The 3496-nt window shown below is 33.4% G+C and overlaps 1 protein-coding gene across 3 annotated transcripts in view; it reads right to left on the reverse strand.

Annotated features, from left to right (window-relative positions):
- Window positions 1-2745, reverse strand: part of LOC106465506 (troponin I-like) — a 28864-nt gene extending 26119 nt beyond the window's left edge. Inside the window, exon 1 of one of the 3 annotated variants that reach the window (XM_013925733.2) lies at window positions 2651-2742. The gene's annotated coding sequence lies outside the window, so the exon portion shown is untranslated. Of the gene's footprint in view, window positions 1-2650 lie in introns of all 3 variants that reach the window. The other 2 variants (XM_013925732.2, XM_013925734.2) reach the window with 2 other exon arrangements.
- Window positions 2746-3496: the final 751 nt, after the last annotated feature.

A 3496-nucleotide genomic window follows, 5' to 3' on the forward strand; every position in this document is an offset into this window, starting at 1 on the left:
ATACACAAATACTTGAAGATATTGTACAATACACCCACATAATCAAGAATATGCACAAATACTTGAAGATATTGTACAATACACCCACATAATCAAGAATATACACAAATACTTGAAGATATTGTACAATACACCCACATAATCAAGAATATACACAAATACTTGAAGATATTGTACAATACACCCAAATAATCAAGAATATGCACAAATACTTGAAGATATTGTACAATACACCTAGATAATCAAGAATATACACAAATACTTGAAGATATTGTACAATACACCCATTTAGTTAATCTATCGTGTATTGCGATTATAATACATCTCTTAATCTATCTTTAGGATTTTAGTTTTTAATCCGACTCTCTACAAGAAACCTAACAAGGCCAATTAACATCAAACTCGATCTTATTGCGTGAAGCTGCGATCCTGATTGCGTTCAGCTGCCAATTAGTTTGTCAACAGTTACTCCTAAAATAGCAACGTAACGCCTCTTGTTACCGTGGCTAAATAAGGACTAGTATTTGGCACAGACAGTCTTTACAAAAAAAAAAAAAAACACTTTTCTTAAATTTCACTACGGTTGCAGAATTTGGTTGAAATCCCAGTTCTGCTTTCAGTTTTTAACAGCTCGAAGTCGAATGTTCGGTTTTAGCCGTTTTTAAAGTTTATTCTCGTATCAGCATTTCTAGTTGCTGGTATTTGAAACGATTTCTACTTGACGTTTTCAGTTAGTTTTGGCTCTCATTCTTGGTATTACTGCTATTCATTTCATTCTGTACATACTTGATACCACTGTATTCGCTTATATTTCCAGAAAATAATAACACGAGAAATACTGATTTAATATTTTCATATACATTCACACATACAATTTTTTTATAGTAAATCACATAGAATCTCCATAAACCTCAGTGAGAAAATATTTCAATTTTGCTTCAGTTCTTTCACAACAGTGGAACTGACGTTTCTGAATGCAACGATAAAAAAGTAACGTTGAAAACAGATTGTTGACTTTCAAAAGATAACATGTAAATGAAATAAGAAATTGATAAAAGTATACATTTTATTGATGGAAGAATACATAACCACACAACATAAGTTATCTTCCGTGTCTTCAAGTGAACAGAACACTTAATATAAGAATTAATTTTATAGAATTATAGCTAAAAGGCGCTATATATATAATTACCGAATGCACCTACATAACTATAATAACGTTACAAGTACTTGAATAATGGGTAATTATTTCAAACTGGGAAGACAAGCATGTAGAATATAAATAACTGAAGGAATATCTTCTTTAAGAACGTAGATTACGAGATATTCTAACAATTGTGTTAAAAATAAATTTTTCATTGATACTTTTCACAAAACATCTGGGGGAGGACGAGCAGTTAAAGAATTGATTCGTCTTTAAAAATCGACTCACGTCTCTGGATAACACCAATATCGAAAACTACCGCCTTAGTAGCAACCAGAAGTTAGGTCAAAGCTCAAACCTTGTTTGAGTGTTTTATTTCACACATTAGTAGTATTTTTAACGTCTTCCTTCTCATAAAAAACAGCAATAAACTAATAATGTGATATTATTTGGTGGAAGCGTTGTTGCCAAACATCGGAATCTTTGAAGAATAGAAATAAATATTTATAAAAGCCTTGATAATAGTATTATACTTTATCCAAACCCGGATTTACCGACCAGAAGTAGTATACTCTAACACCGACCCAAACCCAGAGTTACTGATCAGAAGTAGTATACTCCAACACTGACCTACTGACAATGAAAAGTATACTCCAAAACTGATCCTAGCCTGGTGTCACTGACCAGGAAAAGTATACTACAAAATCAACCCAAACCCCGAAAATTATATTCCAAAACCGATCCTAATCTGGAGTTACTGACCAAAAAAATTATACTACAAAATCAACCCAAACCCCGAAAATTATATTCCAAAACCGATCCTAATCTGGAGTTACTGACCAGGAAAAGTATACTACAAAATCAACCCAAACCCAGAAAATTATATTCCAAAACCGATCCTAATCTGGAGTTACTGACCAAAAAAATTATACTCTAAAACCAACCGAAAGCCGGAGCTACTGACGAGAAAAAGTATACTCCTAATCTGGAGTTATTGAACAAGAAAAATATACTCCAAAATTGACCCAAATCCGGAGTTACTGACCAGAAAAAGTATAATCCAAAACTGATCTTGCCGAGAGAAATGGACAAAGAGTAGATCAATCTTTTGAACACCCACTTCACACTAAATTGGACAAGAAGGTATCGCTAAGTGTGCCAAACAGTTATGGTATTAAAGCATTAGATAAATTACTGGTATCAGGATTACTTCTTGTTTTTTGAACCTAAACTGTTAATTAATGTGTTTAGTGATAACCAGAAAAGAAAGACACTAAAGTCACAAGTGACATAACTTAGATTACGTTTCAATCCTGTGAAGTCATACATTAAACCCAAGACGTTATTTGGATAAGAGAAAGTAGATGATGTTGAAGTTACAAACTTATAAAAATTATAAAACATCATAAGTTTTAGCTACATTAGTAAAATTGTAAGTTATTGACACATGTTTTGCTTTAAGAAGGTTTCAAAGCCAGTGGAAATAGAGCAGAGTGTGTGGCTTACCTGTTGACGGGAAAGATCTGCTACTTCTGAAAACTCTGGTCTACTAAACAAACTCTACATACGATTTCGCAAACCAGTTATTCACGCTATGTTCTACTGATATCAAGTATCCCTTCCAGGATTGGCTGATTTTTCACACCACATGACCTACTTACCAGTCTTCTTTTAGCAAATGTGGAGTTTCTTTCCTGCCGAGTTTCCAGGCGAGAAGAACGTAAACAAACAGAATTGGCCTATCAGAGAAGCCATTGAACAGCTAGCTATTCATGAAAGTTCTGGCACTAACCGGAACCACCACCAGTACAGGAGGTTCCCAAGTTATTTTACATAAACTGAACGGACATGAAGCGTAACTAGAGGTCGAAATATATTTTGTAAATGATTAAAATCAATTATAAAAGTGTAAAACATTTCGAAATGAACTACTTTTGTAAGGTCCCCCCCCCCTGAATCTCAAAAGCATCAGAGTCTATTGCAAGTATGTGAGCAAGGAAAAGTACGTAAAATATAACGATGAAGAAAAGGAAGAAAAGAAAATACACAATTTAAAAGTTTTAACACACGAACATGTATTTTCTCTCCCTCTCTGTATAATTCTGTCATCATTTGAGAATCTCTTTCTGTAGTATTCAGGGAGAGTATGACGATTAATTAAATTTTATTTAATAATGTTACAATAACGGCTTAGAATTTATACTGAACGGCTTATGCTTTGATTCTTCAGTGGAATAACGTTTCAGTCTTTATACGTAGGCCTTCTTTATATGAACAAAACGTCGTCCTACTAAATCTGTAATGCATCAAAGTGTAATTCAAATAAAACTCGATTTACTTCACTGACGTTTC

The sequence above is a fragment of the Limulus polyphemus genome, unplaced genomic scaffold (assembly GCF_000517525.1).
Source record: "Limulus polyphemus unplaced genomic scaffold, Limulus_polyphemus-2.1.2 Scaffold1965, whole genome shotgun sequence".
NCBI lineage: Eukaryota > Metazoa > Arthropoda > Merostomata > Xiphosura > Limulidae > Limulus > Limulus polyphemus.